The sequence below is a fragment of the Pseudophryne corroboree genome, chromosome 1, assembly GCF_028390025.1.
Source record: "Pseudophryne corroboree isolate aPseCor3 chromosome 1, aPseCor3.hap2, whole genome shotgun sequence".
Lineage (NCBI taxonomy): Eukaryota > Metazoa > Chordata > Amphibia > Anura > Myobatrachidae > Pseudophryne > Pseudophryne corroboree.
The window spans coordinates 268,690,778-268,705,089 of NC_086444.1; the positions used below are offsets into that span (position 1 = coordinate 268,690,778).

General features: G+C 42.4%; 1 long non-coding RNA gene and 1 pseudogene across 1 annotated transcript in view; both read right to left on the minus strand.

The window, feature by feature from the left end:
- LOC135064064 (uncharacterized) overlaps nt 1-11,092 on the minus strand; it is a 96,314-nt gene extending 85,222 nt beyond the window's left edge. Inside the window, exon 1 of the long non-coding RNA XR_010250386.1 lies at nt 11,009-11,092. This is a non-coding gene — a long non-coding RNA (uncharacterized LOC135064064). The remainder of the gene's footprint in view (nt 1-11,008) is intronic.
- Nucleotides 1,183-1,302, minus strand: LOC134948446 (5S ribosomal RNA; annotated as a pseudogene).
- Nucleotides 11,093-14,312: the final 3,220 nt, after the last annotated feature.

Consider the following 14,312-nt stretch of genomic DNA (forward strand, 5'->3'; position numbering starts at 1 on the left):
CACGATGCAGGCAGACTGGTTGTCAGCCAGTGCTGCCTGAAAATATCAAACTAAAATAAATTTCTGAAGAAAACTCTCTGGAGAGCAACAGAATGCACCCGGCTCATTGGGCACATTTTCTAAACTGAGTCTGATAGGAAGGGCATAGAGGGGAGGAGCCAGCACACACTATTAATTTCTTAAAGTGCCAGGCTCCAATGGATCCGATCTATACCTCATGGTAATCTTCAATTCCCAGTATCCACTAGGACGTTAGAGAAATTAGTAAACCAATGGTGAAAATCTAAGGTAATAAAATAGCACTTTTATTATGATAACAACATCTGTGTGTTTATTTGTGCTACTATATCACTCCTGGTGTTGGAGGAGAAACCTGGACATCTTGATAATTGAGAAAATATAAGCAAAGCGCCAGTTGAGATAATTAGGAGTACCTCTCTCTCTCTCTCTCTCTCTCTATATATATATATATATATATATATACATACACACACACTCACTTTATGAAAAAAGCACAAAGAGCAGCACTCACGTTTAGTAGGATGTTTATTCCAAAAACATCAGTTCACATTTCAAACAGTATCTATGTAGCAGCGACAGCCATTCCAACCACCTTCTAGTGGTTTTCCTCAGGGGCTAATGAGATCCATTCTCAGCGTCTCTTTAAAGGCAAAAAAAAGAGCTAAATGTGCACAAACACTTTCCATGCTGTCAGTGTGCAGTTGGGCTGCTTGCAAGCCCATTGGCTGTTTCACTGCAGCTGTGTGGGCGGAGTAAGTAATGTAAACCGAGCTAGTGCTGAGAGTGAATCGGTGCTGTCAGCTAGTTAGGGTACATGGTGATCATGCAGCCTGCTGAGTGTTGAACCAAACACAGAGTGCAGTAGATAGAAAGCGATGTGAGTGAGAGAAATAATTGGTAGTGATGAATATAAAAGTGAAACATGAAAAACAGAAACACATAAAACACGTAGCTCCAAGAGCAAGTGGCCAGTGTATAATAGCTTAAATCACAGAAGGAGCGCAGTGCACAGAGACACTGTCTCTGATATGTCCAGAAAGTCAATGTAAATAAAGCAATGAGAGAACAACACCAAATCATAACATACAGTAGCAATGTATAACACTCTTGTTGCTGAATAAGTTTAGCAGTATCAGGTCATGTCACCCATGAAAAAAACGAGCATTACAGCACCTGGTATTCCCGGGGGTCTCAGATCCAGGTACTGGCCAGGCCCAACACTGCTTAGCTTCCAAGATCAGACAGAATTTTGGGCATTTCCAGTGTGGTATGGCTGTATTGAAGTCACATTCAAAGGGGAATCAAATGACCATAATCCGAAATATTCCAGCAGCAGTAAGCACACAGAGGTGCCCAAATCAACAAAAGTGTCTAAGTGTATAGCAAGTATGTAATCCCACAATGGACCACAAAGCGCATTACAGCAGCTGTTATTCCAAGGAGGGCTCCCATCCTGGTACTGGCCAGGCCCAACACTGCTTAGCTCCCAGGAGCATTCCTGGGCATTTCAAGTGTGGTATGGATCTATTGCTGTTATATCCATTGGACAGTCAGATGCATGAGAGTAAAACAATCACAACAATAGTAAGCACACAGTGTAAATAAAGATGCAAACCTGTCGCTTACAGAGCAGAGGTGACACACGGCAGTGTCAACATAATCTTAGAGCATGCAGCAGTTGATATACATGATGAAAAGGCTATGGTGGTACAAAAGTCAGCAGAATTAAGATCAAGCAAACAATGGCATGACACATAAAAGTGTGTATTACAAGTAACAACCCAGTCTGAAGTACTCATTGAGTCCATCAAGGGCCAGACATGTGAGTCTGTATATCCATTGAAGTTCTCTTTGGATCAGCATTTTATTCCTGTCTCCTCCTCTTTGGAGTGGCGGTATATGGTCAATGATACAACATTTCAGTTGGTTAATTGTATGTTTGATTGTTTTGAAATGTCTCGCAACTGGTAAATTCGTTAGGTCTCTCAGTTCTGTGATGTTGAGATTCTTTTTAATGGATGAACGGTGTTGACGTTGTCTTTTTTTAGGCATCCTACTTGTCTTTCCAACGTACAGTAAATTACATGGACAAATCAATACATACACCACAAATTTGCGATTACAGTCAAGATGATGCTTAATGGTGTATTTTCTCTGATTCTTCGGGTTGATGAAATGGTTTCCTACCAATAAGAATTGGCAGTTGGAGCATCTGGTACATTTAAACACTCCCGATCTTGTTGCCAACCAGGAAGTGTTTTTCTTCAGGTTTCTTTTTGAGTAATCCGTGACTACCAGGAGGTCCTTAAGGTTCAGTCCTTGCTTATAGACAAATCTTGGTTTGTCAGCCACAGTTGTCATTAAAGTTGGGTCACTTGCAATAAGATGCCAATGTTCAAGGATTTTTTGCAGATGTAGTGGGAGGCTGTCGTGAACATGCTGAAGTTGAGTTTATCAGGACCAATTTTCTCTGTATTGGTCTTCTTAAGTAGAAGATCCTCCCTCTTGAGTCATTCAGTTTTTGCAATGGCTTTCCCAATTTCTTCCTTGGGGTAACCACATTCAAGGAAACATTGACATATAACCTCTAAGGCAGTAGGAATTTTATCCAGGTCTGAGGTGATGTGGGCTACTCTAAGGAGTTGTGAAAATGGGCCTCTTTTGAGTGGTGCTGAGTGAAAGCTTGAGGCTAAAAGTAAAATGTTCCTATCGGGGTCCTTGATATATATTGACATAGAGATCTTGTCATCATGTTTAGTAACCAACACATCCAAAAAATTGATGTGAGCTACACATGAGGCTGAATCTTATTAATCCTGGTCTTGTATTCAGGTAATTGACAAATTCCTACAGTTTGGTCTCACCTCCCTGCCAGATGAGGATCAGGTTGTCTATGTATCTCACATAAAAATGGATATATTTCCCGAATTGGGTGTTTCCCGTAATGTGTGTGCACTCATACTCCGCCATGAAGATATTGGCATAAGAAGGGGACATGTTGGACCCCATCGCCGTTCCCTATTTTTCAAGATAAAATCGATTTTCAAACAGAAAGTAATTCTTGTTGAGAATTAAGTTGATGAGTAGCATAAGATAATCCACAGGTGGTCCAAATAGTTTTCGTTATCAGACAGCAATTTTCTGCATGCCTGTGTGCCAAGATCATGTGATATGTTGGTGTATAGGCTTGAGACATCCAAAGTCACCAGAAGGGAATCCTGTGTAATATCTGTGATGCTTCCCAATCGGTTCAAAAAATCAGTGGTATCTTGTCCAATCTTCTTACAAGTGGTTGCAGATAAAAATCTACTAGTTGTGAGAGTGGTTGGCAGAGCGATCTCCTGGCCAAAATGATCGGCCTCCCTGGGGGGGTGTTAGGGACTTATGGATTTTGGGCAGAGTGTACAAAAACAGTATTTTAGGATGGGTTTGTGCTGAAAAATCAGCCGTGGTGATGTAGCCATTGTTCAATCCTAACTTGATGGCAGCATCGATCTTGTACATACCAGTTGGGTCATAGACTAATTTCAAATTGCAGTCTGGGTCCGATAGTTGACTATTGGCTTCATGCAAGTAGTAATTGTAATTGAGCAAAACGATTCCGCCACCCTTGTCTGCTGCTCTGATGACCAGGTTTGTGTCATTTCATAATGTTTTAATGGCTTTCCTTTATCCAAGCAAGGAGATATTATAAGAGATTTTTGTTGATCAATAAAAGGTACAGTGTCTATTTTGAGGACCCTCATGAAGGTCTGTATAGATGGCTTGGTAACAGGTGGATCAAAGCTGCTAGGTCTTTTTAGCGTGCATGTGGTATTGTCGGAGGTAGTGATATTCTATTGTGATGAACCAAGGGGTGTTTGAAAAAATAATCTTTAAGTCTAACTTGTCTACCCAGGCAGTGCATATCTACTTGCCAATAAAAGCTGTTTTGTAGCAATGTGGGTACAAATGAGTCCCTTATTGAGGAGAGACAATTCAGCCGGTGTCAGCACGTATTCTGAGAGATTGAATACCACAGTATTCAATTGTTTTTCTGAGTTTTTCTTCTACCTTTTTCTCCCACCTCTATGGGTGGGTATAAGGGGAGATTATAACCTGGAAAAATGTAATGTATTGTAACTCATATGTTCCCGGTCAGAGAACAGAAAGAGGCTGATGCTCACGTATAAGGTTTCTCCACCACTTCTGCTTTCTGTATTAAGTTAATGTTATTACTGCACTTGGTATTCCTAGGAGGTCTGTACTTTTTCCATGGAACTTCCTATACACCTATGTACCTATGTGAATATAATCCTTAAATCACTATGCATGAACTCTAAATTGATATCTCTAAACTCTAAATTGATATTGATGTTTTCTCATTTCTGCATTGTTATACCAAACAATCAGAGCAGTCAGCGTTAAACACTGCCCAGAAATGTATAAACCGTTAGATAATTCTCAATCTACATTATATTTTGCACCACATTGTATCTCACTCTGGCTACCAAAATTTTTATACTTACCATATAAATAATATACCCAGACATCTAAAATTAAACGTACACAGAAATATATATATTTATAAAACTATGTCAAGAAGTAGCCAGCGTAGCTCGCTATCTATAGTTTATTAATGAACCCATGCTCAGGTGCTACTTTGCTTAGCAATGCAATATCTGGATGAGAGCACTTTGCCTATATTTTCTCAATTATCAACATGTCCAGGTTTCTCATCACACACCAGGACTGAGATAGTAGCAAGATCAAACAGATAATGTTATCATAATTAAAGTGCTATTTTATTACCTTATATTTTCACCATTGGTTCACTAAGGTTGCATATTGTTGAATACCATGAAAGAATTAAAATAAAGACTTCCTAGACTAAGATTAGGTGATGTATCCACACCTAAGGATTCCTCATACACACTCACCTTCTCATATGCAACCCCAATGGGTAACTTTGTTCTTATCTAATCCTTACTGTGGACTTTCATTTCTTTTTAAAAGCAGAAATTTAAAGTTACATTTTAGCAAATTTAATTAGTTATTACAAGTGTGCCCCAATGCACAGTATTTCTTTTTCTTTTTGTCTCACATCAACATAGGTGACAGGGCCCTCTGGTACTGCTGCAGTAGGCTGAGAAAGAGGTAAAGAACAGGGTTCTGAAGCAGAAGCATGCTGATCTCCCACCTGCGTTTCAGACGTGGTAGCCATCTTAGAATTTGCCTCCTTCTTTTCTGAGCACTGGTGCTGCTGTTTAACTTTCATGGGGCCAGATAAAACCTTTCCATAGCATGCCCCAAGTGTTCCCCTTTGGCTACAACCTAAAATTGCAGCTGTAGCATGAGTTGGTGCGGCTCTTTAGGACATGTTAGCTGGGTCTGAACCGGAGCTGAGCCAGCCAGCGTCTCCTCACATGGGCGCCGGAACCAGAAGTCCTGCCTTACGGTGTTCTTACATAAAAATGATCATTTCTGCATTTTTAATTTAGAAATTACATTAAAGAACCCTCCAGTATGGTATTCCCTGAATTATGGTTACCACAACCAGGGCTGGTTGATTTTAGTGGAAGGAGTTCAGTAAAATTATACACCCGCCACTTTTAAATAGAAAGGCCCCCACCCCTTCTGCTGCAATTGGTGATTATAGTAGTTAACCCCAGAGCTACAGGCCACATCACAGGAGGGTCATTGCATAAGGAGAAAGGAATGAATGACTGCAGTGTCGGACTGGGGCATGAAGGGCCCACCTGGGGGAACACAGTGGTAGGGGCCCATGCAGTCCAACCCTGAATGCCATTACCCATTATACAGCAGTAAAGAAGCCCTACAATAACCCTACCAGTGGGCTTTTCTAGTTTGCCTACCTATTATGATTTTGAAGGGACCAATAGCATGATATCCTACATCCAGTTGTTAACCAAATATAGGCTGCTTGGTTCCTCGTTTAAGAATCACTGGCACTTAGCCATCTCATATGTAGTTCCCTTCCCAGGCAGACCTATACACAAATGGTAATAAACATGTGCAGTCACATGAAAGAAATATAAATTACTACAAGGCAGGTACAGTGGACTGCAATATCTGTCAGTGCACACACTATATTGCCTTGATATGGTTTTGTAGTAGTTGACACGATAGGTGCCAATTTATGTTTTTGCTGGTGGGTGCTCGGCGGGAGCGGGAATGAGTGGGCAGCCGCGGCAGTGACTAATGCCCATTACACATTATGCAACACACCGTAATGCCCATTACACAATATGCCACACACCGTAATGCCCATTATGCATTATGCCACACACTGTAACGTCAATTACATATTACGCCACACACAGTTATGGCCCTGACACCATTTTATGCCCCACACAGAATAATGGCCCTTATAAATGATGCAACACAGTAAGGCTTCTAATTACTTTTAAATGACCTGTCTGTTTTCAGGGGTCTCATGCTCGTTGCCAAGGGTTTCATGCTCTGGGTTCCATGCTCGCAGGGGTCTCCAGCACGTTGCCAGGGGTTTCATGTGCGTTGCCAACAAAGCATGGGAGGGTGGTTGCTAAACATTGGGGGGTTTGCCATGGTACCACACACACACTGCTTACTGGGGGAGAGGGGCTTGGTGATACATATACTGGGGGGCATCATGACACACACTCACACAGTGGGTCCTGGGGGCATGATAATACACACATACACACACTGCGTCCTGGGGGAGGGGGGCAAGATGACATACACACAATGCATCCTGGGGGAGGGGGGCAAGATGACACACATAGACACACACTGCGTCTTGGGGGAGGGGGGCAAGATGACATACACACACAGCATCCTGGGGGAGGGGGGCAAGATGACACACACAGACACACACTGCGTCCTGGGGGAGGGAGGGGGGGGGGGCTTGGTGATAGTTTTACCAGAAAATATACACAACCCTGTTGCTAGCCCCCGCAGAGGATTGAGACGTGCTGGGGGCTGTGTAAATGCTTCCGTACAGTGCAGTATAAAAAAAACCCTTAAAAATGCCCGCCGCCAGGGAGACCGGTGCAATAGGTCAAATGTGACCTCTAGTGTCTTTCTCCTAATTGGCGGTGGCCATTTTTGGTGTGTTTTTTTATACTGCACTGTACAGATAGCGTTTTCGCAGCCCACAGCGTGTCTCAATCCTCTGCGGGGCCTGCGGAGGATAGCAGTAACAGGGGCAGCGGCTGGTTCCGTGGGTGCTCCTGATTGTCTGTGGGTGCTCGGGCCCGGGAGCACCCATGGAATCAGCGCCTATGGTTGACACCACTTTAACAACAGTCCTACTTAGTGTCTGCAAATCATATGAAGATGAATGCACAGTTCAATGTGGCGACACACATGCATTGCGTGACCCAAGCATGGTTACAGGAAGTCGCTACACAGCAGTGTCACAGCTTAAACAAAATAGTCATTCCTATTGCACAGTATTTTTACTGTCCTAAATGACGTCTCGGGGTCATAAAGACTGCCACTGAGGTACAACAAATGTGAAGCTGTGTGCATAGTGGGGTGGGGAGCAGGGATCTTGAAAAAGGTGACTTCCCTTTCATAGCCTAAGGCCCGTATTCACAGGCAGATCTAGGGAGAGATGTGTGCTGAGTGTGCGGAGGGGGGGGGGGGGTGCTGCTCATTTCACCCAGGCCAATCTAACACCAGCGATAGCGATGTGCAGGGCTGCGCATCACTATCGCTGTGAGGGGTACACACGGAGTCAGATTGCTTAAGTTTTAAGCAGCGATCGCTCCGTGAGTACCCCCCTTTACACAAATAGGGCATAGATGCTCCCACATTGCAAGCAGAGACATAACTGTGTATATTTGCCAGCAGGCACCTGCCCTCTCTCCGTACACTTGGCTTCATAGTCATCATCATTGTCAGTGAGCAGCTGAACCAGCCTACATTTGGGGCAAAGGATATGTCTGGAAACAGGCAAATTTACACTTTCATCCTATCTGCATCACCCGTAGTTACGCATGTCTGTTTCCTGGAGCAATCAGGTGCATGTTCAGCTCTGCATCATGACTAACATGTTTAAGCTGTTTAATGATAGCTAAAACCTATACCTGACTAGGGGCTGATTCAGATCTGATTGATGGGCTGTAAAGTTTGCTGTCCTGCATTCAGATAGTCGCCGCCTCCAGGGGGAGTGTAAATTCACCGTGCAAGTGTGTGATTCCATGTGTACACAGAGCTGCAAAAATCCACTTTGTGCAGTCTCTGCCTAGCCCAGGACTTACTACTACAGTTCTATGAGAGGCTGAGAACAGGCTGATCAGGGCCGGAGCTGAGTCAGACACACGCCCTGAAAACGCTTGGGAACGCCTGCGTTTTCCTGAACACTCCCAGTAAACGGTCAGTTACCACCCACAAACGGCTTCCTCCTGACAATTACCTTGCAAATGCCTGTGCATTCGGATTTTTCGCACCATCCCGTCGCTGACCGGCGATGCCCATTGTTGTGTTCCAACACGCATGCGCACTGCGGTGCATACGCGCTGCGCAAAAACGCAAAGCAGTGATCAGGTCTGAATCAGCCTCTGACCCCTATTAAATATTGCTGATCCTAGATAATTAATGACAAAACAAAACTAAAACACAAATGAAAGTGAGCAGATATCCCATGAGTATATTAAAAGTCGTGGCTGCAGCCCCTTGTGGGTAACACATGGCTAGTTTACAAAGCGAATGCTTTTATAAATTGTCACTTCTTGGCGGGTATGATCTGTAAGGAAGCGGAGGCTTTCTTAGTAAAACTAGCCCACAGTGCCATCCATTTACCAAGTCATGTCCATCCTATTGTTCTCCACATTCCTTTAAAACACTTGTGACCAAACAAGCAGTGTAAGTATCAGCATTAAAGCTGGATATACAGTATCTCATGTCTGGATTTTATCTGCTCGCTTTAAATTTGAATGACTGGTATTGTGCCAGACCAAATGCAACAGGAGCATTTAGAGTAGTTTGGCATATGGTAAGATTACAATTTTGATGTTGAAAGCAGCTTAAGGGATTTTTGTGAGATGGTAGCCCGGCACTGCAATGTAATTTACAAGAGGAAGTTTATATGCTTATGTAAATTAATCACAGCATGGTTCATTTTCCATTTCATGGAGAGGTAGTCTACCAAAGAAATCCACTTGATACAAAACAAATAAACTGGTAGAGACAAAATGTGTGTATCTATGCAGTCACTACATCACATGTTTTACATTACAGTAGTACATAGTTTCAATGAGAACAATGGGAAAGTAATAAATAATAGTTGTGTAAACTGTAGTACTGCACTCAATGAATTATGCATGGAAGGATAATCAGTGTTCATACTTTTCATGCGTATAGTTGCTGTAGCCTTACTGTATATTTAGTCATTATAAAACCATATAACAGGTAAATAATTTTTTTTCTTCCAAAAACACTTAGAAATTGTCAGGTTTCTTTAGGATTGAATTAAGACAAGAACATATATTTAAAACTTATCCAAAATGATTTTATAAAAAAAAAAAAAAACATTTGTAAAATATTGCTATTTCAAATAATGGGGCAGATGTTTTAAGCCTGGAGAAGTGATAAAGCAATGATAAGTGCAAGGTTATAACGCACCAGTCAATCAGCTTCAATATGTAAATTGACAGTTCGGAGCTGATTGCCTGGTGCATTATCACCTTCCACTTATCACTGCTTTATCACTTCTCCAGGCTTAATACAATTGCCCCATTAACACATCACGACACTCACCATCAGACCATTGCGACTTTGATTTTCCCAGCGGTTGCTAATTTGAACAGGTGCCAGGTATGCACTGGGGGGTTAGGGGGGGGTTACTTTGAATTTCCCGGGCGACTGCTCCTCTAACTGATCAGCAGCACTGCATACACTGGGGGAGTTTGCAGCGATGCATATACTGTATCTTGCGTCAACTGTCCAGTCTGCCTTTCTGACTGGTCACATTATTTGTGCCCTAATCAGATAACGCACAGCCTGATGTGGATGTGACCAACGCCAGGCAATTAGTTAAATATTCTAGCACAAAATAAATTGTGGAATTATTATTCTAATTGTGATACACAAATATTGGCAATATATTATATCTATTAGATCATGGCATTATGTTACTGTTTTACCCCCAAAAGCCTACCCCTAATAACTCTTCACTGATTCCATATCCTCACCATGACCACTTAAGGGGGGTATGCACGGACAGATCCATGCTTAAAATCTAAGCAATCTGACTAGATTACTTGGATTTTAAGCACAGATCACTCGTGTGTACCCCCCACAACGATAGCGATGCCCGGCCCCGCGCATCGCTATCGCTGGTGCTAGATTGAGCCTGCATGTAGGCCAATCTAGCAAGTCGCTCATTTCACCCTCTGGGTGAAATGAGCGGCCCCCCGTCCTCCCCCGCATCGCTCAGCACACATCTCTCCCGTGTATACCAGCTTTTTAAAACAATTTGTATAATCTGACACCTCTGCTCCTAGGGACAATATTTATAGAGTCCGGTCCTGTGAAAGCTTTGCACTTAAGTTGTTAAGCTCTATTATTCTCAGGCAGGCTTTTGTTATGATGAGTAATTATATTTACCAGTCCACCATTAGCGTAGATGTCCACTTGTATATTGGCGTGGTGATGGATGCAAATTTGCTGGAAACTGCATCACAAGCCTCCTTCCATTTGTGGAGTAGTTGAGCTATTGAGAATAAAGTGCAGTGCTGGTTCGGACAATTCTTGTAAAAGTCCTTGGAGTCTTTTTAAGGTGCTGGTGAGGTCCTCCTTACATGTTTCGCTGCTTGTCCCCAAAATGCAGCTTTGTCAAAGGTAGTTCTGATGTATCTAGCTTGGGTTTATATACCCTGTTGGGTGGTGCTATTGTTAGCACCTGTTGCTATGCAATCAATCCAATTAACATTAATTATATAAAAAACACTTAGTAAAAGTGAGGGAGGCAGACCCATTAATATACTATACATATACTCACTGTTTTATTCAAAAATTCCAAATATACACAGAGAGTTATTACTGAATTTCTTCCCATTTTCAGATGGGTGGATCAGCCCTTACTAGTTTGTTTAAAGCAGTTGCTTGGTAACCGCTGATCCACACATCTCCATTGGTTCACTTAATCATGTGATGATGTTAATCCGATCATGTGCTTAATCACATGGTGCAACAATAATATCTAGGTGGAAACAATAGTCCCCACTATGTGCAGCATACACCAGTGTTGCGACCGGCATCATCCCTGATGCGACGGCGCCAATCACGTGGCGCCGCCCTGCCGCATCTATCGCCTGCTGTGTAGGGCTTACTTGGGACACTATAGTCATCAATCCTCTACACATGGCGCATGCGCGTGACCCCCGGAGGTCGCGTTCCCGATGCCACCACGTTGTGATGACGCCGGTCACGCGTCCACGGCACCCGTGCATGCGCCATGTCTCCCAGTGATACAAGCACATATCCCCAATTGGGACTTTGTATGTGCATGTGCGCATGCGCATTTAGGCACATAGTGCTGCTCTATCAATCTCTGGGCTTTCTTTTAGATAACACAAGAGCTGGCAAAATGACATTAAACATATTTTAAATAATATACAGCAATCCTTCTGAACCCATTCATATCAAATAAATCGCTTATACAAAACATATTTCTATGGTATCCGGACTCCAGGTCGACAACAAAAAGGTCGACACACCTTAGGTCGACGCCAATTGGTCGACACACCTTAGGTCGACATGGACAAAAGGTCGACAGGAACAAGGTCGACGTGAAAAAAGGTCGACATGAGTTTTTTATGTTTTTTTTTTTTTGAACCTTTTCATACTTAACGATCCACGTGGACTACGATTGGAACAGTAATCTGTGCCGAGCAAAGCGGAGCGAAGGCACCATGCCCGAAGCATGGCGAGCAAAGCGAGCCATGCGAGGGGACGTGGTGCACTAATTGCTCTTATGGTTTCTACCCCCACAATACTAAGACCTGTAGGGTCGCTTCTGTGATGTTCAGAAAAGTGTTTGGACACACTGTGTGTCATTACATGATTCTAAACATTCCTGCGATGCTCTAAAAACCTAGTCCTTAGTTTTCATGTTGTTCTCCCGACGTTCATGAGGTTGCAAGTGCAAATGAGAATATATATATAACATAGGGAGTGTTACAGTTTATAAAACTTTTTATTTAGTATTTCTTGTTCTCCTTAGCTTCCTTCTGTGTTCTAAGATCAACTGCATGTTTACATGAAATACAATTGTGTCCCCCACACCTGAAGAACCCATTTGGTTTTGGGGGGAGCCAGTCTAGGCGTGTATCTACCTCTTTCGGTAAGGGTTCAACCTTCAAAAAGCTAGGTGCCAATATATTTTTAAGTGAAGTATTTTTTTTTAAAATAAAATTAGGTTTAGGGGGTATGTGTTCTATCAAAAGGGGATCTTGTCTCAAGATATTATAGTTTTTCTTGATAATACGTTTAATAGCCGGACAGTATTTAGTATATTGGAGATGAAGGCTATGGGTCTTTCTAATTTTTTTGCAGGTAATTTCCTTCGGGAGAGAAGTTCCCTTCTATCTAACAGTGAAGTTTCTGAGAGGGCTTTCTCCAAAAGGGGTTCAGGGTATCCCCTTTGTCTAAAGGAGTTAAGCATGGTAGTTGCCTGCTCCTAAAATTTTTCTTGATTAGAACAACTGCGTTTTAGACAAGTTAATTGACCCTTCGGAATATTTGCTTTCCAAGGTGGATAATGCTGACTTTGATAATGTAGGTAGGCATTTGTTCCTACTTTTTTTTACATAGTTATTTGTTTCAATCATGTTATTTATCACCTTTAGGGTCAAGTCCAGAAAGTTCATCCAGCTGGTGTGAACGGAGTGAGTGAAAATCAAATTATAAGGGTTGGTATTAAGGTGATCTACAAACGATGACACCAAAAGTGAATCCCCATCCCAAATTATAAACAAATCATCAATATAACAGCCATAGAGGACCAGATTCGCACCAAAGTCACTGCCCCAAATTAGATGGTCCTCCACTACTCCCATGTATAGGTTGGCGTAACTTGGCGCAAATCTGGTCCCCATGGTCGTTCCCATCACTTGTGAATAAAAAGTGTCTAAAAACAGAAAATAATTATGCTTTAAGATGAATTCTATGGTATCCAAAATAAACTGTTTGTGTTCCTCCAACAGGTCACCATCTTTTTCCAATCTATTAGAAATTGCCTGTATCCCTAAATCATGCGGGATATTGGAGTACAAACTTTGTACATCCAATGTTAAAAAACTGTAGGTGTCCTTCCATTGGAAGTTTTTAATCAATTTGAGAAAATGCGTTGTATCATTGATATGTGACCTGAGGGAGGAAACTCGTGGCTGTAAAAATATGTCAGATTACACAAATTGTTTTTATGACAGTTTAAACTTTTTTATTCATTTTATACATCCTTTATATCTATGGTGTATCAATAAAATAAATATTTACAGCTAATGCAATAATCCATCCGCATATATATTTTTTAATATTGTCCAGCGCTGCTAAATAGTGTTTATATATGTTTATGTATAAGGAGTGACTCTCCTTGTAGCAGCAGCTATTAGTGGAACACTCATTCCCAGTGCCCATCCCACTTGTTCTTTTTGGCACACTTTATGCTAAATGGACCTGATTCAGATGTGGTTAAAGTGTGCATAGCTGCTGCTTGCATGGATGCACAGATATGGCAATGTAGCATGAGGTTTCTGGTATAAGTAGATGCCTCCTGCATGCGTGTGTGATTCAGTGCTGCATCCAAGAACACAGCATTGGATCACTTGCGACTCCATCAGCTGGATGATTGACCAATGAGGTCAAGCAGGGGGGCCACTGCAGCTCCTTCCTAGAAGCCAGGAAATCTAATTTGGAAGGTGGAGACCCTGGCTTTGGCACTGAAACAAAACGAAGGCAACATGTCTCCATTTTGGGAAACGGAGGCAGTTGCGCCCCCTTCCCACCGCAAATGACTGCAGACTGTCAATAACTTGATGTGAGTAATGGGTGATTATGTCATGCAAATGGCAAGCCTAGTGTCATTCTTAGCTGGCTTAAACTCAGAGGAGGCACCTAGTTAGACCCCTGAAGACCCACACTTTCCACTGTCAATAACTTGATGTCTGCAACAGTTTGCTTCCGACGACGCAGGATCTGTACTGCAAATGCACAGTATGGGTCCTGCACATGCACAAAGTACCAAATTTCTGTACTTTGTGACATGTACAGCAGGAGCAACGGGATATGAATCAGGCCCCATA